This window comes from Cryptomeria japonica, chromosome 7 (assembly GCF_030272615.1).
Source record: "Cryptomeria japonica chromosome 7, Sugi_1.0, whole genome shotgun sequence".
NCBI classification, from domain to species: Eukaryota; Viridiplantae; Streptophyta; class Pinopsida; order Cupressales; family Cupressaceae; genus Cryptomeria; species Cryptomeria japonica.
The window spans coordinates 14,867,192-14,889,231 of record NC_081411.1 but is presented as its reverse complement, the minus strand read 5'-3'; the positions used below and the strand labels follow the sequence as shown (position 1 = coordinate 14,889,231).

The 22,040-nt window shown below is 37.6% G+C and overlaps 1 pseudogene; it reads left to right on the top strand.

Moving 5' to 3' along the window:
• The window catches only part of LOC131060706 (uncharacterized), a 47,776-nt pseudogene extending 42,605 nt beyond the window's left edge, over positions 1 to 5,171 (top strand).
• The last annotated feature ends 16,869 nt before the right edge of the window (positions 5,172 to 22,040 follow it).

Below are 22,040 nucleotides of genomic sequence, written 5' to 3'. Positions count from 1 at the left end.
TAACAATTGCCACCTTGCTTGATTTAGCCATTTCAGAAATAAATCAGCACTTCCTGCAAAGAAAAATTTCTTGAAAAGGATGAAAAAATTCTCTAAAGTTTGAATTTACTCACTTTCTCTCCAACTTTTCTTTCTCCAAATTTGCATATGAGAAATGAATTATACTTGCATGCTTATATAGAGTTTCTTTGACGTGCTGCTACGTTGAGAGGAATCAAATTTGGCAATTGTTTTAACTGTGCATCATACTTTCCTCTCCAAGACGCCATGCAAATGGGCTCCACCTCCGTGGTTGAGTTCAAAATTGGAAACTTTTTTTATTGCATTGAGTTGTGTGTCATGATTTAGAATATTCCCTCGCCAACTCACCAACTTCCATTCTTCGAATTTTGGAGGGATTTTTTGAAAGTTTGACTTGATCTTATTCATCCATCCACTTGGCGCAAAAATCTTAGGAAAGAGAATTTTCGACTCGGGAAGACCTTTCTTGAAGTTTTTTTAGCTTTTCCGGCTTTGGAGGGGATTTTCAACACTTTTCTACCATCTCCTATTTTTAGGAACTTTCGTAAAATTTAGGAATCAGGTCCAGGAGAGAGAATTCTCTCACGAGTCCAAATCTATAAAATTTTTGAAACTCTGATAAGATTGTGTCTAAAAATGGATTTTTCTAAAAATTTCCCGAGGGGATTTCCTACTTTTTCTTTCTATTCCTGACCCTCAATTCGCTTTTTGCCTTGGAAAATTTTCACCTTCCTTGACTTGGGCGTGGAATCGAGCTGATGAAAGAATTCTCATTTTTCTTGCCTTAGTCATTAGCCCCCTCTCTTGACATGGGTGCCGCTTTACCTACGCTATGGAATTTTGTGCATTTGGAGTTTTCCATGCCACCCCGGTTTTGGCGCCCTTGACCTTCCCTGGGCGCCAAATTCATTTAATGGAGGAATTTTGCAACTTCTTATTTTTCCATGACTTGGAGGTATTAGTGCTTATTAACCTCCTTGGGCGGTAATTTGCCCTGGTGGTGGAATTTCATGGTTTGCTTCACTTTCCAAGACACCTTAGTTTTGGCACCCTGACTCTGACTAGGGCGCATTTTCTACTTGGTCAAGGATTCTCATTGTTTTCATTTTTCCATGCTTGGCTCTATTTGGTTCCCTATCTCCACCTTGAGCACTAATTTCCACTGGTGATGGAATTTGGCATTTTTTCATTTTCCATGCTCAAGTCAATTTGGCGTCCCATCCACTTCTTGGGCGCTAATTTCCATTGGTGATGGAATTTTGCAACTTTTGGATTTTCCATGATACCTCCAATTTAGTGCCCCATTTGGCAGTGGATTTCATTGGATGAAGGATTTTTACTTCTTCACTTTCCAGACTTAGTCAAATTGGATGCTTCCAGATTAGAATGCCATTTTAAGAATTGATGTGAATTTCTGGACAAGATGATTTTTTGAGCTTTCCATTCCTAGACTGATGTGAATCTTGATCACTCTACTTGCTTTTCAAATTCCTTGGATTTAGAAATGATCGTGAATGCTCAATCTTCAGTGTCTGCTTGCGAGGACCTGCCACAAATGAACTTTCCAAAAATAGAAAGTGTTTCCAAAATGTCAATGTTAGGGCCAAAATAGGATGCAAGGTGGTTTACTATAAATAGAAACTTACTAAAAATAGTATGATTTTCGACGAAATGAAGACATTTTGGGAGGCAGTGAAATCCTTAAAAAATAGGAACTTTCTAAAAATAGAAAGTTGCTCAGAATTCATTCAAATTGCATGTGTTGGGTCGTTAGAGGGTCCCAACTTTATTGCAACTTCCAATTTTCGAAAATCCTAAAAGGAAACCCCTAAAATCTAGGACTGAATTTGAAACCCTAAATTGACAAAACCAGCCCTAGACTTAACCAAACTTGCTCGAATGAGCTGCAGGCCTGATCAAATTGACCCCGCTCGCAAACTCAGAGAGACCAACGAGACTTCCGCAAAAGACCCCAAAAACGAAAACCAAAAGATTGAGAAGACCTAAAAAGTAGGGGGTCCCCATTGTGAATGGGGTGATGTGTGATTAGGTCACAACATGTCCCTTAAGTGATCATTAGTGTTCATTATTATTCTTATTTAATCTGTCCCTTAGGTGATCATTAGTGTGTCATTGCATGAGTTTCATCTTCTGCATGCTGTTCTGTGCTTGATAGTAGTCTAGACCTCTCTATGGAACCTCCACTTGCCCTTTAAAACTCCCCTTTAGAGATGCTATCTTCACTAGCACACACCTTGTCATCTAACCCACTATGCAGGTCTTGGATAATGTATCAAAGAGTATGGTATTCACAGCTCTTCAACATCCTTGCATACTAGCTGGCTCCATGCTTGTTTGACAGCCTTAGACTCCCTTCAAGGATACTTCCAACTCTACAATGTTCTTGTAGACCTTGATGATTGTCTTAAGTAGCATCATACCGCTCTTAGACTATCCCATACTACTATCCATCTGAATGGCTTGTAGCATGATTTTCAAAAGCAATTTAGGGTCTTACACACCTTTATAGACTTCAAAATTGGGTCCTTAAACTGTTCCACTGACTCTGCGTACAACTGTTGTTTCAAACTGTGTTTTAGAGTGATCTCCTCTCACTATGCCATAAACCTTTGATAGCTCTGCAAAACTGTGGTGCTTGAAACTTTTATATTGAACCTGTCAACTCCCATACTTTGGCCTTGTGTTGCATTCTTCTACCGTTTTCCTGCTCCTTTGCATTCATGCCTGTGAAGGCCTTTATTACTATATATGGTTTGGGAGAACATCTTATGCATCCCTTGACAGAGATAATAACACCTGTTAGGCCTTAACCTCACATCATTATATAACAAGACCAATTTAAGGAAACAGCTCACACACTACTCATTGCACACAGACTTCAATAATCATAATTATTCTGTTTACGGAGCATGACTGTAAACCCTCAAGGCAGCAATGGCTTGCTTGACTTGTTGATGGCACAGTTTTTTTTATGGCTTTAGGTTTTGAAAGTGATGAGGTCTTCTTCACTGTTTATAGTTTCTGGTGTTCATATAGAAAGGATGAACTACCCAAACCCTTGCTAGGAGTGACATCTATCAAGACAGTCCTATCCACTATCTGATGCTACAGAGTAGCTGATTAGACAAAAATACAATGGTCAGTAACAGAACCCCTAACTGTCCTATGACCTATCAAAGACTTCATTCACTATTTAGCGGGGATTTGACCTTTAATAAACATTTTTTCACTGTGGTAACTTCTCATACCTCTACAAACTCGACCCTTCATTTAGTCAGATGGATTTCATTCAATACTTTCTCATTTCTATAATGAAATATACTTGCATGTACATGCTTATGTGCACAACCACACATCCATGCACACAAATACACACACATGTATGCACACAGGTACACAACATGCACATACATGTTTTTATATAAAATGTGTATCCAGCTGTATCCCAATCCATATCTGTTCAAAAGATTTTGAAGAACAATAGATGATTTACTTATCATATATAATTTAAATTGGACGCTCTTTCCTTGGAAGTGACCCACAAAGATTTGATGAGCAGATTAGACAAACATGCGTGTTACTAGTATCTGTTCAATTATAAATATTATCTGTGATCAATTCGCAGACAAACAAAGTATGGTATGCAAATTATCAGTAGGCATATAATCATAATCATGCAAGGTATTGAGGTTTAGATGTATGATTGCAACCTTTAAAGTTATATTCAATGAATTTGACATACCTTTCTTTTAAGGATTATGAATTTCAACAATACCATTTATGATTTTGTAATGCTGTTTTGCTCATTCAGGTAGAGAACATGTGTAGCAGATGGATGTTTCATTGGTATTGAGGATGCCTCAAACATCTTGTCTTTGAAAATATTATAAATTTATTCATATTACGAGGTTTTCAAGGTCTGGTCAGAATTGATATTGGATGGGATTCCATTTCCATTCATCATGAAAGTGTAAGATTTTTTGGATTGAATTCTCTTATGAAATCATTTTGAAGATTGAAAGATGCTAAAGATTTTTTCTATGTTTTTTTAAAAATTGTTTGATAACTCCAAAGTAATAACATGAGCTGTTGTCCTGGATTCCGATTGCATGCAAGTTGTGCCTAACATGCTTTATTTATGTAGACTGGATGCTAATGCTGGTCTACTCTCCAACTTTGAAGTGATGGATCTGTTGCGATCCAGAGGAGCCACTCAAGATCCTTTGGGTTCATCTGGCTCTGCAACTCAATCTGAATGCCAGGTAATTGTTTTTGCAACCTTGGTTCTCATTAGTAGCATAAATGTCCATGGTAAGGACTATGAATTTATTTGTTTGTAAGGGCATACTATGGCATCTAATAGGAAGCAGTGACTTTTTCTTTCAAACAGGTTTTTGATTACTTGGTGTAGTCTCCAGCGGGAACCCTGACTCGGGAGATTGTACAGGAGTTCTTGTTGAAGGCAGAAAAGTTTTCACTTACAAAAGCAGAACGACTTCAAGTTCTAAATCTTAGACCTTCCACAGCAGTTGAAGTCCATATGGTAGATCTCCTATTCGTTGGTCTATATTTATTTTCATTTTATAACTAGCTTTGGATATTTCAGAGCCACTGTACTATGCTTTTGAACTTTTGGCTACTTTATGAGTAAACTAGGATTTTCTTATCTATGATTTTATTCTGCATCATGGGCAAACAGATAATAGAAGACTATGAGGAGAGAATGTCAAGTTCAACTGTTGATGAATTCCTTGAAATGGTCAAGAGTACTTTACCACCCCCGCCAATGAAACCTCAGGTAGAAGATGATGAGGAAAATGATGAAGCAGATGAGGAAAATGATGAAGCAGATGAGGGCAATGATGGAGAAATGGATGCCGAGGAAGAAGTGGAATAAAGTGCCTATGTTGTCAACCATCAAGTGATTGCATATTGTAATTTGTAATATGATAATATTATAATCTTTTACATCAGAAAAGGTGGTGTAATATAATGTACTTCAAAAAGAAGGCTAGTTAATATAAAATGGGGTCAAGAGACATCTCATAAGTGAAGATGTTCTTTGAATGATACCATTCAATGCAATTTATTAATGAAGTGGTAGAGATGCAAGCCTTTTCAAGCACTAAGCATATGCATTTTGCTGAGATAGTTCCAAATTAAGATCTTTCTTCTCTTTCCTCCCTGTTCATGCACCATCCTACACCAATAATCTCCACTTCATCATGTTACATTTTAAACTTTAGACTGTTATACATATATGCCTTGGCCCAGTGGTTCATAGCTGCCACCTCTTACCATCATCCTCTTTCCTAGAATCCAAACTTAGGAATGAAGGTCGCCCATGGCACCAATCAGATGTGTTTTATTCATCATCATTTTCAAAGGATTTTTTTCCCTTTGAAAACCTTTGAAAAAGGAGAATGACTGCTATCTCCAGTTAATAAATTTTAGACTGTTACCTCATGCCATCATTCTTTCTCCTAGAGAATCCAAACTTGGGAATGAAAATCACCCCTGAAACCAGTCACATCTCCAAGGTTGAATTACATTGTTTAATTCATCATCATTGTCAAAGGACTATTATTCCCTTTGAAAAAGGAGAATGACTGTTATCTCTGGCTGATAATCCATTCCAAGGTCCAATTCTCTATATAGGAATTGGAAAACCACCTTTGTCTTCTCAATCTTGCATGCCCCAGTTTGCAGATTGATGGGGGCTTATGTTTGAACCAAGACTTTTAAGGACCAGGTATAGGAAAATTAGAAATTTGCAGTACCTATGGATATTCTAGTGATTTGTAAGGGATAGTTTATAGCCATTTTATCTCCATACAGGACTAGGTTTTCCAAGGTGGGCCATGGTCTATGATGGAACCCATTATTCACTTGTTAAGTCCAACAAAAGACTCCCCTAACGTGGTCGTATTTTGGGTGAGACTTCCTCTTCTTCCAAGTGAATGCTAGCAAGAGAATTCTCATATAAGGATCAGGGATGATATTGGTGAATGTCATAGCATTTGAATTCACGAAGTCTCTAGTGGTTTTGAAATATGCCATATTGAATTATCTTAGACATAAGACTAATAGAATGGGAAAGAAATTGTCATGAGCAGTCATTTATCATTCATGAGGCACTTGTCTCATGTTAAATCCAACAAAAGATTTCCTAACATGTTGAATACTAGCAATAGTAACCCAGAGATGCCCCCCCCGGAAAAAAAAAAAAGACACGTCTCAAAGACCATTGTGTCTATTGCTAACTTTGTTTCTTCCTATGCTCCCCCAAGCTTTTGAGATAGGGATGATAGGGGACATGTTTATAGTATGGGGATTTGTTGGCCATCTTTTTAGAGGACATACCCATGATAACATTGAAGAAGCATCGATCATAGACATTATAGAACTTTTGTGAGCATGGGTAATTGAATAGGAATTATGATGTTCTTTATACATATGAGCATGAGTTAGTAAAGACATGCTTGACTAGTGTGTACATTGAAGTGAGGGATTTATTTATAATTTTTTTTGAAGCCTTTAAGACTACATGTTTTGTAGTCAAACTCATTAACAAATTGGAATGGTTAAGTAAAAAGATATTTGGTTATGTTTCATTTTGACATTAGTTGGGATACTAATAGATGGGATTGCCCTATGAGTTATCTATGGAGGCATGATTAATATAGTTGTACATTTTGAAAATGACATTTCCTACTAAAGATGACTTAACTCGTATTCAATGGTATAATAATTATAGCATGCCAACATTGTATATTTTGAAGACATGAAGATTTGTGATAGGGGATGTATATTTTGTATATTTTGTTATCAAGATTCATCACGAGTCTATTATTTTGGTAGACTTATATGGGTTTGTGGGTAACACCGTCTATGGAGTTTAGGGGCAATAACCCCGATGGGGTTTAGGGGCAACATCCTTGACATTTTCTATGTGATATAGGGCGAGTTCGAGGGGTAAGCCCTCACCACCCTTCCCCCTTCCCAAATTAACACCTTCAAAACCACGTAGATCTTCATGGCACAATTGTTTTTTTTAGTAACTTAAATTGTGATCACCTAACATACCTTGCAATTCTTTTGACATCCTTGGGATGTCCTAAATTTTAACAAAAACTAGGATGGGATGGGGGGATATTTTCTACTCGTCCTTGTGTCCTTGAGGAGGATTGGTTTCTTCTGCAAAGTTGTGTTAGAAAGTTACTAAGAGTTTCTTAAAGTGACCCACTTCATTCAATTTGACTAGTGAAATGAGATTAGTGGCTTAGTTAATTGAACTTACTAAATTTTATGAACCGTTTTGGATCAATCAAAGCCTTTATATGATTGCTATATCATGGCAAAGTGCTAACTAAAGACAATCTTTGCAAACAAGGATTGATTGGGTCCACTTGTTGCCTTAATTGTCAATTTAATGATGAAACATTTCAACACCATTTTCTTGAATGCATTTACTCAAATCTATTGAGAAGAATGGCCCCAATGTGCCCTTGACTTGCATCGAGGATCCACATCCTTAGGTTTCATAGGTTATTTCTTTGGTGCTAGATCCTTTTGTTGACATTGTTGTGGCTTTGGTGCTGATGTGCTTCCTTCTTCACCTAGGGTTAACTCACACCTTGCTCTAGTGTTGTGGATGTCAGTTGTGTCCCCCCTTTGATGCTTGCATTTTTGGTTGGTGGAATTAGCTTTTATTAGGCAATTGGTTCTAGTGTTGATTGCCCTTTGAGGGAGAAATTTGGCCCTCTTCTTAATGCTAAATTATCTCTAGTGGTGGTTTGTGTTAAGAATGTGGTGGAAACTAAGGACTTCTACCAAGGTAGGGGTATAACTAAGGACTTCTACTGATGTAAGGGTATGATGTGTAGATTTTTCAATATTTGGCCTTCTCTTTTTGATCTTTACAAATGGTGCTAGATTTTTTGTTTGCCTCTTATGGCGAGTAAGATTGAGCTCTTTTCTTGTGGTAGAGGTTTTTTCATTGCTTCCTTTATCTCTTATGAGGACAAAAATTATGTTACATGCTATGGGCTTGTGGGGAGCACTCCCTCTCCACTAAGAATTGGTCAACCTCCTTGAACCATCTTATTAAGCCACTAAATGTGTGTTTGATGTGGGTTAGATTCCAAACTTCCATCTACAGTTTTGGGAGGTTTCATATTTTGAGGCCACAGGCAACTCTATTGGCCATTTCTTGAAAGTTGATTCCACTTCATACATGGGGCATTCTACTTTTGTTTGTATCTTGGTGGATTTTGGCATTTGTGAGCCTCTTCACAACGATGTGGTTTTGATGGTTGGGGATAGGCCTTGAACTCAATCTCTTGATTAAGAGAGACTCCCCCTTCAATGTCATTGATGCTTCTCCATTGACCACCTAGCTATGGTTTGTCCTCTCTCACATTGTAAGGACTCTACTACATGGAAAGATGCAAAGGAAGATCACAAGACTTTTGCTTCTAGTGTGAATCTGATGTGTCCCTCAGCCCCTACTAAGGATCCCTTGCCTTGACCTCACAACTCAATCTACCTTTGGCTTGAGACTATCTCCAAGTTACTCATGATGGATGGCCTCCCTTCAACTCACCATTCTATGGCTCTCCTTGTGTGCTAATAAAATTTATATTAGGGAGTCCCCCCTGCCCCACCTTGTTCTAATAATTTAGATGTTAGTGTCTCCTAGACTATTGTAAGGAGGAAGAAAGGTCCTCCCACATCATATCCCCAAACTCATGTTCAAGAGTTGGGCAAGAGGCCAACCCATTCATTCCCTTCTTGTTGTTTAACAACTTGGTTGCTATTGTTCCTTTGTATTGGTTGTGTTGTTTCTTTTCTATTTTTGGCCAATTTGAGCTTATTGCCTTGCCTTATGACAACTTTACATAGGTTGGGACCTACTTTGTCACTTTATTTATTCCTTTTCTTTCGTCTTTTTCTAAAGGGTTTGAGCCCTTTCAAAATCCTTCCTTACCTTATTAAAAAATATATGAACATTGTCTATATTATTATGACAAAGCTACATTAATCTAATACTTGCCCTTATTGACTATAGCACAATAATTCTAAGTTTATTGTACTAAGTTGTTGAGTCATATATCAAGAGTTTGATCTATTGTAGGACAATGGTAATGATAAATATCCTTATTATCAATAAATTGACTACTATATTGATGATGCAATACACTATGCTTGGTTTTGGCATGATAGATTGGGTTATTCACCATCTTGAGAGCACTTTGGTTATCACAAAAATCAATGTCGATGTTGTTTGAATAACTTGAAGATTGTTTAGTATCCAATCAAAATTCTATATCCTTCTAGCTTGAAATCAAGATATTTGATATAGAAGGGTAAATTTGAGGGACCCATTGACATATAAGAGGACACATTTTGCAACTTGCTAATGTTCATCTTAAGGCTTTTACAAATATTGACAAAGACAACTTATGGGAAGACATAATGTTGGTTTGGTGATAGTGAGATGCATTAAACTACCTACTTATTGTTGATGTAGTATTTGTTAGGCACACATATATTGAAGGGGGTGGGGGAATGGGAGGTGAATCAGTATATGCAACTTCAAAATTTTAGATCTTATTTTATCATTAAAACAACTCTCCAAATGATAAAGATAAACACACATCTACACAAGAGAACACTAGATATATGTGAAAGCTCGAAAGGGCAAAAAACTACTGTCTAAATCTAACTTCTCAAAGACATGAAACTTGCAATTTTTTTTTGGCACCAACCCATCAAACACCAATCCCCTTACAATGAATTTGCAGGTAGGAGACACCAATCCCTAGGTAGAGCACAGATTGGGGGTAGATGGTGGTTAGCTAGCTCAGGTCATAGATGAGCATGATTGAGCCATCATAGATCTATATTTGGTTACAATAGAGAGGGATGCCTATATGGAAGAGAGGGATATGACCCTAGTAGAGAGAGATGCAACTAGAGTCCTTTAGTAGAGAAGTGATGAAGAGTTTGTTTAGTTGAGACGTCAAGGGACATAACAAGGGGGATGTTGGAAGCATAAGGGATGGTTTAGGCATTCTTAAACATTCTATAGGCATAGTGTGAGTCTGGAATATTGACATAGGAACTTTACTTTTATAGAGCTTTATGATTATGTGGTGTTAGTGGGATACAAAGCTTTGAGATTTATGGAGAGCAATTGGTTTAGCCGATGAAGGTTAGTTCGGTTAGGTCCATCTATTGGTATGGGGCATCCACCACCACCACTACCACTAAAAGGGGGGAGAACCAAGCGCTTAAGAAGGTGCAGGAGGTGTAGGAGAATCCCCAACCTAGTTAGAGGGGGGTCAAAGCTAGCGTTTGTTATCCTTGCCTAAATTTTTTATGTATGTATGATATTTTGAGCCCTATGGTGTAGAAATTTATATGACAATGTTGTTGGAATCAATGAACATTGAGAAGGGGGGGGGGGGTGAATTAGTGTTCTAGTATTTGTAAATTTGTTAATCTAATTCTTCAACCACCAGATGCAAATAATTGAAAGCAAAGTGCAGAAACAAAAACCAAATAAACATACAACCATAACACCAATATTTTTACGCGGAAACCTGGAAAGGGAAAAACCATGGTGGGATTTGAACCCACAATATTATTATACTATGATCAATAGTAAAACAATATTACATAAGGGGAATGCACATGTATTCAAGCACATTGCTAAATTACAAAAGGGCTGCTACCCTGAAGGACTCACTGTCCTACAAATAAGATATAGAAGCTAATACAATATGTGAATTGGAGTATAGCATCTACAAATGACATAAGTCAGTCTCGGTTAGGCTCAAGAATGATCTGTTGCAGCTATTTTGATAAATTGCTCCGTTCTGCTCTGTTACTAAATACCGAATCATAAACACTCAAGATGCGCAAGTGAAACTATGCTCAATCGCACCAATTTTTTTTCACACACATACATACATACAAAAAGATCACCCAACACCACCTTATATATCCGCACCACCAAAATTGCTCTCCCACAAGTCGGCTTCACACAATGTCAAATTATGAAACGTGTAACTTCAAGTCAGCCCAAATTTTCACAAAACCATATACTAGATCCAAAACATATGATCACACATTTGCCATAAGTTGATCCAATTACCTCGAGCTTACCAACAACCACCAGAATCATCTCAAAGAATCCGGTGCACATGTTACACCATCAACAATGAAGATAACCCTGTTTTACTGCTCTACTAGATACCAGACCTTCTAACATGCTTAGGAAACAATATCATCGAAGGATAGGATTGCCTGATAACCTGCTTCTCATACTCAATCAACTTAACTCAGATCACTGAAACCAAAAAACACATCACCGAAAATGAGAACTGTTCACCAAAGCTGTAAACTGAGTATCATCAACAGACTTACACCAAAAATCCATACCAAATATCCCAATCTTCATATTGGATAAGATCAACAAGTTGAGTTTCCATCAATGGCAACTCCTAAGAAATCTCATGCACCAGACATCATCAATCTTCACTAGAGCATAACCAAAATAGTGTCTTATGCCAACAATCTCCCCCTTTGGCATTGATGGCAACACTGTGAAAAATGATAAGTGTTTCAAAACTCCAAAAACTGTAAATAATCTGATAATCTGAAATCTGTACACTCAACTGACTCCCCCTAAGGATAAGCATCATTTTTCACTGCTCTTTGCTAACTCTCTCCCCCTTTGACATCAATGGAAAAGGGTAGGAATCCACCAAAACTTATGTACAAATGAATGCAATAAGTGTATGCATAAGTAACCTTCAAGGATTGCAAGTACCCATTCCATCCTCTCAAAAAAAAATCTAAAACATTAATCAGAGCATTAAACATGTATGCATGAACTTCAAAACCTTTGAGATCAGATGGCACTGGTTTACCTAAGGCACTGATAGCATTTTGCTGAGATCCAAGTAAAGTGTCCATCCAGGGAGTGATCGAACTTCTTAGTTCTCCCACTTTGTTCAACACTTGCTCCTTTTCCTTATTCAATATCTTAATTTTGTCAGTAAAATCCATTATTTGAGCTTCAAGGGAACTTGGAAAAACTGAATGAGGGGCAAATGAATGACCAATACTGGCTAGTTTCCCTTCAAGATCTCTTATCTATAGTAAACAAGTAAAAATAGACATGATTTAAATATTTTTCTGCCTTCATCTAATGCATCTTCTACACTCTTCACCATAGTCTTCAAAACTTCCTTATCAACTTCAATTGTCTTCATTGAAGCCTCATCTCATGAAACTTATTCAAAACCTTTATATCTGCAACTTTCTCTAATGATACAAATTTTGATTCTACTTTATAACATATCCTTAAGCTTCCCGGAGGGTGAGTCATTGGAAATCTACTTAAGGTTAGGCAAGACTTTCTCCAAAACTACAGTATCCAAAGATATCACTTCTTTCTCTTTTGATGCGGACTTGAGTAAGTCCTCACTAGCCTTGATCTGTGCAAGAGTAACCAATTTTAGTGCTTGAAGAGGGGATAAGGTGCTTAAGTCTGTACTATACCATGAGAAAGACCATCTTCAACTTCAATCTCCTTTCCTTTATTAGGAATAATAGCTTTTGTCATGGTTGCACACCCTTCTCCTTCTCAACTTCTGCAATCTTATCCATTTCACCCTCTTTTCCATCATCTTGAGTCTTTCCCACTTCACCTAACTCCTCTGCTATCATCTCTGCAATTATTTCTCTCTCAGGAGGATCCTGAGTAGCATCACTAGAGTTATCCATTGCTTGTTCATTGGTAGAATCATCAATGGTTTCTTGTTCAACCGGATCAATTTGTACTATTGATCGATCTTGTGGAACTTCTATCTGTACATGGATCTCTGGAGGAGAAGTGTCTTTGCTTAAATGATCTTCCAGCTAGAAATCATCCTTCTTTGAAATAACTTGTTAGTTATTCTCTTTTAAATTTTTTCTCAAAATACCTTAAGTGTCTTTCACTACTTCGTCTACCCTTCCGAACATTATTTATTCACTCTATGCTTTCTCTTGAAGTCTTCCTTTGCAAGACCTAAAATCTTAGGTATTTCTTCTCTAGTTATTTCCAGACACAACTTTACTAATGTAAATTATTTCAACCTTTCATCTGCTTTATTTATATCTAGGTTTTTTAGTCCATCCATTACTTATTCTATCTAAAATATTGGATTAAAAAAATTAATTGAATAAAGATTCCGTTTTCATGAATAATTGTCTTTATGAATATTAGAAAATGTTTTGTGGAAGAAGTCATATTATATAATTTAAATGATTTTTTTTAATGAAACATAAAAACAAGTTGTTACATGGTAATGGTTAAGGCACACGTAAGAGGAGGGGTTCTTAATCATTCAGTTTATCTCACATGTTTGTGAGGTCTGGAGTGTCAACAAGAGGCTTCCAATAATTATACCATCATCGTCATTTTTGTTCTTTATCAAGAGGCTAAGTGCCATGAAAATGTGATAAAGCAAGTGCACGCTGAGGGAATTCTCTAGTGCCAAGTCAACCACCAAACCCATGACAACTGTTACATGGGAATGGTTAAGGCACTAGTAAGAGGAGAGAGGTCCTAATCATTTTGTTTATACCATATGTCAATGAGGTCTAAAGTATCAATAAGAGGCTCCCAATCATTGTTGCCATTATCTTTTTTCTTCTTTATCAAGAGGCTAAGTGTCAAGAAAATGTGATATAGAAAGCACATGTTGAGGGAATTCACTAGTGCCAAGACAACCACCAAACCCGTGACTAGAAGTTTAAGAAGAAGTAGAGTGTTGGTGGTTTAGACTATACTCTTTAAGACCAATCCTAGGCTCTTCTTACAAGAAGTATAAGAGCATGAGAATGTTTCCTTTTTCAACAAAAATAGATTGGTCTTAAAGAGTATAGTCTTACACTTCTAGAGAAATGATTGTTTAATTATTAAGAGTAAAATTTTATATGCTTAAAGAGTATATAGTCTTAAAGAGTTTAATTATTGGTCTTAAAGAGTATAGTCTTACACTTATAGTAGAAATGATTGTTTAATTATTAAGAGCTCATTTCTATGGTTTTACTATAGAAATGATTGTTTAATTATTAAGAGTGAAATTTCCAAGATATTTTTAAACATTAATCTTTGACATAATAAATATGATTAGTTTTTTTTAACAAAGCTCATTTCTATTGGGTTCGTGTCTTGCGATTTCACAAAAATCGGATTTGTACTCCTCATGATTTGTTTTCCAAAGCTACTATGAATATTTACTCTTGGGAAGATTTGAAAACCCAGTATTGACTCGTAGCTAGATAGAGAGACATTCGACATTGTTATGCCAACTCTTTCTTAGGATAGGATTCACAAAATTGGCATTCATACCATCAAACCTTGGTGGAAAGACTGGCATTTGTTTCCCAACACCACTTTCTACAATTATAAGCCATGTCAGAATTATTGTTGGCTTTCTCTACACCTTCCTTTGGTGCTTTCTCTAAACTTATGGTGGCATTTGTAGTCACCTTTGATAGTTTGGTAGTGCCAGTTTCACAACATCTGGTTGGTCATTACTATGCCTAAGCTCACCCACTTTGCCTAGTGTATTATTTTCTAAGACTTTCCTATGGGTTCTCACATTTATCATATGATTATTAGAGACCCTTGTTATCCTTTTTGTGGCTAGATTTAATATTTTGAACATCTCTTATGGTTTTCTCATCGTGCTCAAACTATGTAGTTGGATTCTATTGGACTAATTGCTAGCGTCCTCCTTCGATTTTGGGATGTTGGTGTATGCATTTAGGCTATATATAATTTCTTAAGTTTACTTAAGGATAGGTAATCTTCAAGATGCATAGCTGTATATTATCTATTAGGTTAGGTATATCATTTTTTGGTGTCTGGGTAGTTGTACCTACTCTTCTTGCTGAGTGGAATATCTATCCTTGTTGTTTGTACACTACTCTCTCAAATTTTTCTTTTTAAGGATGAGGTCTATACTCTAAATGTCTTAATCTAATCAATGCATTATGTTCATTGACTAGTTAAATAACTTGTGGTCACTTCTCATTATTTGGTCAAGGTTTGTGTTTTGGCTTGCAGCATAGGCTCTTGGGTGTATCAACAAAAAACATTGGCTAACTGCCTCCCATGGACCCACTTATCTTTGGCATTTGTATCAAGAACTAACAAGTTAGTCTTTTGGCACAATGGGAAATATGTTCCAACAAATGGTATCAGAGGCTAGTTGTAGGTTTGAATCCCATCAATTGACATTGGGGGGATTGTTGGACTAATTGCCAGCGTCCCCCTTTGAAGTTGAGACATGGATTAACTACCTCTTGTGGACTTGTTTATCTCTAGAGTTTGTATTAGGCATTAATAGGTCAATCTTTTATCACAACGGCAAAATTGTTCTAATAGATTCATTACCTTTTTAACACCTTTGGAAATAACCTTTTTCTTGGCATATAGCTCTTTTGAGGGATGAGCCTTACATCCCCTACAAATATACGTAAATGTGGAATGATTTCAAGGTGGAAATTATTTTTTTCTTATGAAATATATAAATGTTGCTATTTTTTCTCATAGCTCTATTGATACTATTGTTTCACTTTTTATTAAAGCTTTTATTTGTAATTGTTGGTGTAAATAATTATTCATCATGGATATTATTACACCTTACTTAAGTTTACTTAGGAAATGCATTTCATAGTAGTTTGGGTATGAGACACTTGGGTGTTTGTGCCACATTGGGATAGTGTGTGTAGGAGAAATTCCACCTTTTATGGTGTTGATCTTGTTGTTACACTCCACTCTTGTTGTTACACTCCACATTCAGTGGGTGATCCACCTCATGTGGACTATTATATTATTTCTCCTACCTACCCACACCTATTTCCTACCTACCCTTGTTTCTTATTGAGCCACATGTCATGTTTGTGTGCTCAAATATCCCTAGCCTTGCCTATATAAGCAAACTCATCTACATTGTATGTAACTATTAAATTATTATTGATCATTTTCTATTGATGAGAATACAGTTTATTCTTGTCCTATATTGTGTCTCTATTTTGTACATTTCATTGAGCTCTTGATCTTGGCAAAATCTCACATGGTATCAGAGCCATTGGGGCTTCATTGATTCGTCTTGAAGAGGCATTATTGTGACGTCAAGAGGTAGATATGAGGAGCAGCATCTTTTGGAGGCGTCCTAGACCAGATCCGACCCCGCCATTGCGTCCAGAAGGCCGTTTCCATGAATTTTGGTTATAAAGTCGGCTATTTTGGTGAGAAATTTTTTTTCGCCAATTTTGCTAATATTGTATGAATTTCGAAATTTTTTTATTTTCCGAAAATAAAATTCGAAAAAAATTTTCGTCAAAAAAATTAAAAAAAAAAATCATCAAAATTTTTTTTCAGAAAAATTGAAAAATAAAAAAAAAAAATCAAAAAATGAAAAAAAAAAAGCAATTTTTGGGGGGTCCGCAGACCCCCCAGTGACCTGCCGTACCTGCGTGTTGCGTGTTGCAGGTCTGTCGTACTCTGCAGGTTCGGACCTGCTGCCACTGCCACCCGCGCGTCGTACCCTGCAGGTTTGTAGAGTCCGTACCCTGCGCCTTGTCCCGCGCTCGCCGCAGTGTTTTCCGTGCCGCCGAGGTCCACGTACCTTCCACCCGCGCCGAGAGCCGTGCCGCTGCCGTTGCTCGCAGGTCCCCGCCGGTCGCTGCCACCGAGACCCACCACTGTCGAAGCCCGCAGGTCCCCGCCGGCGCCCAAGTCCTCCGCCACCGGCCCTCAACTCCGGCCGCTTCCTTCGCCGGCGACCACCCAGACCAGAGGACCCACGTCCACCACGTGGCAGGCGGCCACTGGCCCACGGGTAAACCCGTCTGTACGGCAGCCGAGTCATCCTCCACGTCATCTGCCACACAGAGCCGCCCAGTCAGCAAATCCGTACGGTACGGCCTGCACAGCCATCTGCCACGTCATCAGTCCGTACAGTACGGACGCCCAGTCAGCAGGGAGGCGAATTTTTTTTGCGATGGTCATATGGCTGTCAAATTTAACACAGTGACTTGCTGACGCCAGCGCCACGTCAGCATTAAAATTTTTTTTTGTAGGCCCCTCTCATTTGTATTTTTGATTTTGCAGTTCAACTTCAAATGGCCATAACTTGCTCATTTTTGCTCCTTTTTTGGTGCAATTTTTTTTGAAATGAGCTATAATTTTGTGCTCTCTACAGTGGTGAAGGAATTTTTTGATTTTGATGCACTGATTTTTTAGAAAATGCAGTTTTTGGTGACTGTACCTGAGTAATCCCAGTTTTTGCAACTTCAAAGGCTTCGTTTGGGGTCATACGACCTCCTTTTCAGGTGCCATTTTTTTTGAAACTGCGTATTTTTTTGTCTACTTTCACATGATTCTATCATATTGATGCCATTGTAAGTAGAAATTATACTTTCAGATTTTGGCCATTTTTGGCTCTCTTGGTACTTGTATATTTGCTTGAATCTCAGTTAGATTCATTGCACTATTGATTGAAGTCTCTTTTATCTCATTTGGGAAGTTGTAAAATTTGCATCATAAGTCCACTTTGCCTTGTTTTGCAAGTGGCTCATATTAATTGCACTAAGTATAAAGTGCCAAAATCATCACTTTGGGGGGGGTACTTTGATTAAGTGAATTTGAGGGGGTGTCTTTTGTGATTTTGTGCTCTTGTGATCCTTCCTTTTTGCTGCTATGGGTTCTTCTAAGTTTCCTCTCTTAACTCCACATAATTATGCTACTTGGAAAATTGATGCATGGAGTAAACTTATGGAAAAAGGACTCACTCATTACATTGATGGAACTATTGTTGCTCCCGCTGATCCTAAGGTTGATCCAGTTGGTCACTTGGATTGTCTCACTAAAAATATCATGGCAATTGGTACCTTAAGAAAGTATGTATCAAAGGATCTCATTTTTCATATTGAGAAATGTACTCTAATCAAGGATGCTTGGCAAAAGTTTCAAGACTTGTATGGTCAAGTTGATGAGATTAGGGGATATCAAATTGATAGTGATCTCACCATGTTAGATCCCAAGAACTTTGATACTATACAAGATTATGTCACTAAGGCAAATGAGTTGAGGGCACAACTCAAAGATTGTGGCATTGATAAAAAGGATACTCAATTGATATTCAACTTGATAGGCAAGCTTCCACAAGAATATGCAACATTTGTTTCTAGTTTCCAAACCCATAGGATGACAATGGGTTCAAGCTACAAAATGCCTACATTTGATGCTTTCAATGAAATGTTGATGATGGAACAAACTAAGTTGATAAGCATGGGCATTCTTAAAGCTTCTAAGTCTCAAGCATTAGTGGAAAATCAAGGGAACAAAGGAAATCAAGGAAAGGACAACTCAAACAAGAAGAAATGGCAATCAAAGCCTAAAGAAAAAACATCATCTTCTCCACAACAAGGAGATTCATCCTCTTCCAAGAGAGATAATTCACCAAAGAGGGAGAGACCTACTTGTGCTTATTGTAAAAAGATTGGTCATGAGGAGCATTGTTGCCATTCTAAGAAGATTGATGAGCTCACACATATCATCAAAAAGCATAACATTGATTTGCCTAAAGTCTACAAGAAGGATGATTCATCAACTTCCACTTCCTCACATTCAAAAGGAAAAGGGCAAGCATTCATGGCTTCCACGAGTGGAAAGACTCACTCTTTTGGAACAAGAAAAGGAAAAGCTTTATGTGCTACTACTAGTCATGATTCAAAGAGATGGCTTCTAGATTCAGGGGCTTCTCATCATATGGCATCTTCGCAGTCTATGTTCTCTACATTTGAGCCTTGCACCATGCCACAGATTTTGATGGGCAATCATACATACATGGATGTGATTGGGAAAGGATCTATTGACATTGGGGATAACTCCTTCAATGATGTGTTGTGTGTACCCCACTTGACAAACAATCTCCTTTCTATCTATCAAATCACACATGGCGCAACTAAGAGAGTTGTGGAGTTCACACCTAACTCAGTTTTCATTAGAGACTTGGAGACTAGAGCTATCATTGCGACTGGGGTGGTTGATCATGCATCTCGGTTATACTCCTTTTTAAATTTTGTTGATGATGATGATTTCACATTTGATGATTCTACACATTATGATCACACTTCTTGTGATGGTTCAGATTTTGAGGAGAACTTTGGGCACTTGAACATGGGAATTCTCACATGTGACCCCGTTCTTGAGTCTTGTATTTCATCTCCTCATATTGATATCACATCACCTATTGCACTTGATGATGTGGATAGTGCGACAGTTTTGCCTTCATGTGATTCAGTGCAGCAGGATATTCATTGTCTTCCAACTTCAGATTCATGGGATGATTACTTGACAGATATTGTAGGTTTATTTATGGAATCCTACATTGCAGATCTGGGAGACATCATTGATGACATTCATCTTCTCTTTGATGAAGGTGATCCTTCTTCGATTGTTGCGAGGGCACACTTTGACCCTCTTGTTCATTCTCTACATGATCATTCTTTCGAGGTTGACATGATTGTGGATACTTATGTACAACAGTTGGAGGAGGTCTCTTTATTTTTTGAGGAGACATGTGAGTCTTTGGGACATGTTCTACATCCATCTCCACTAGATCTTGGAGTGCCTTTTTCAGTAGTGTGGCACAGTTTACCACCTTTGGAGGGGGTATCTTTCAGCATCGACATGGGGACACTTGAGCACTTTTCAGAGATTCGTTTCATCATGAGTTTTCTTCATACATCTTCCCTTCATGATTGGGGAGACTTCATGGATACACCTTTGGTTCTGTTTCTTCCTAAGGGGAGGAATGTTGTTCGACATTCGTGGAGCAGTTTCTTCATACATCGAGCTTCTATCATTGGTGCAGATTCCACATTGAGGGGGGGCTTCCTAGCTTCTCTTCTTCTCTCATATGGGGGGGACTTTTCCCTCACATGGGGTTTTTCCCTTCACATTCTTCTATGAGAGTTCTCTTGTATGTTTTTCATCTCTCTTTTGGGGGAGGGTTTTTTCCTATTGGGTTTTTCTCTCTTTCCCCACTTTGTGAGAGATTTCATTTCATTGGTTTGCATGCATTTGCATTTGTACATGGGTACCTAACATGGCCTCGTAGCCGGGACCCATCTTGCATTGCTTAGTTGCATTGCAGACTTAAGTGCATTCCCCTAAGTTGCACTTAAGGGGGGGTGTTGGTGTAAATAATTATTCATCATGGATATTATTACACCTTACTTAAGTTTACTTAGGAAATGCATTTCATAGTAGTTTGGGTATGAGACACTTGGGTGTTTGTGCCACATTGGGATAGTGTGTGTAGGAGAAATTCCACCTTTTATGGTGTTGATCTTGTTGTTACACTCCACTCTTGTTGTTACACTCCACATTCAGTGGGTGATCCACTTCATGTGGACTATTATATTATTTCTCCTACCTACCCACACCTATTTCCTACCTACCCTTTTTTCTTATTGAGCCACATGTCATGTTTGTGTGCTCACATATCCCTAGCCTTGCCTATATAAGCAAGCTCATCTACATTGTATGTAACTATTAAATTATTATTGATCATTTTCTATTGATGAGAATACAGTTTATTCTTGTCCTATATTGTGTCTCTATTTTGTACATTTCATTGAGCTCTTGATCTTGGCAAAATCTCACAGTAATAATTTCATGTTCTAGATTAAATTTTAAGCAAACAAAGTGGAGCAAGAGGTGGCTTGTCTCCTCGAGTTACTAGATCACTTGGGTAATGCCCTATGCATTGTGGTTAGCGTTCATAGGATAGTTCAACTTCCTGCAATTGGTCTTCACCTCATGGTCACAAACATGGCTAGATCTTTTCCTCTTAGTGCTCTTCAATCTTAGGCACCTCGCCTTCACTTTGGTGGTAGGAGCGGCTCGGCTTGATGATGCTCTACCTTACCTCCGCTTGGAAGTTTTCCCTTTGGGTGGCCCTTGAGTAAGGCGGGGTTGTCTACTAGTGGTGACAACGGTTGGCTATCAGTTGGTGATGGTGGTTGGCCAAACTCCTCTAAGTGACTCCCTTGGATGATGCTAGCAATTTCACCTACAAGGAATGAAGACAAAGAAAAGGAGGAGAGGGAAGTTAAAACAAACAAGGAGTGGTCCATTCCAAATGTCACCCCAAACCTTGCTGATGTAACCCCCCTCCGCCTCCCATTTCTCACACTACTTAATGACTTTATTGCTATTTTTATTATCTTACTTTGAAGCACTGCCCACTCTGAAGAGTGATATTGTATACTCCTACCTTTTCTTTTTTGAATGTACGTAATTTTTATTTATTTATAGAAGCTCATCCATATTCATAAAAAATATATTATATTTTCAACAATCGATCAAAAATCAATTGACATTTACCGAACATGCAGATCCTAGAAATTTTGATCTTTATTCCTTTTTGTTACTTTTTAAAGCTTCTACTATTATAGTTTTTTAAAATAATTTATACGATCAAATATTTTTAAAATGCTCTACGAAAAGAGAAGAATTTTAGTCAAACAACTGTCGTCCTCTTTAACAACTTAAATGAAGAAAGACGGTATCTAGATATATCTGCTTCTTAATGTTTGGCTTTGATTGTGCCTCTACTTTGCATCGTAGGTTTGATTGTATTGCTAGAAACCCCCATATATATATATATATGATTCTAGAAGAACATTGTAATTTAAACCACTTTACTGTTTTCTTGGTGTGTTGTGTCTTATATTACTGTTAAGTTTTTACTATTACTTTACTTTTGGTGTCTAGTTTGATTTAACTGTTGCTTCGCATATTATTATTGCTAAGTTTTTAGTTTACTGTTGACGTATCATATGAGTAGCTGGGAAGACAATGTTATCTCTTTATAGTACAACTCTTAACCACACAAAATGCTGGATTTATTAAA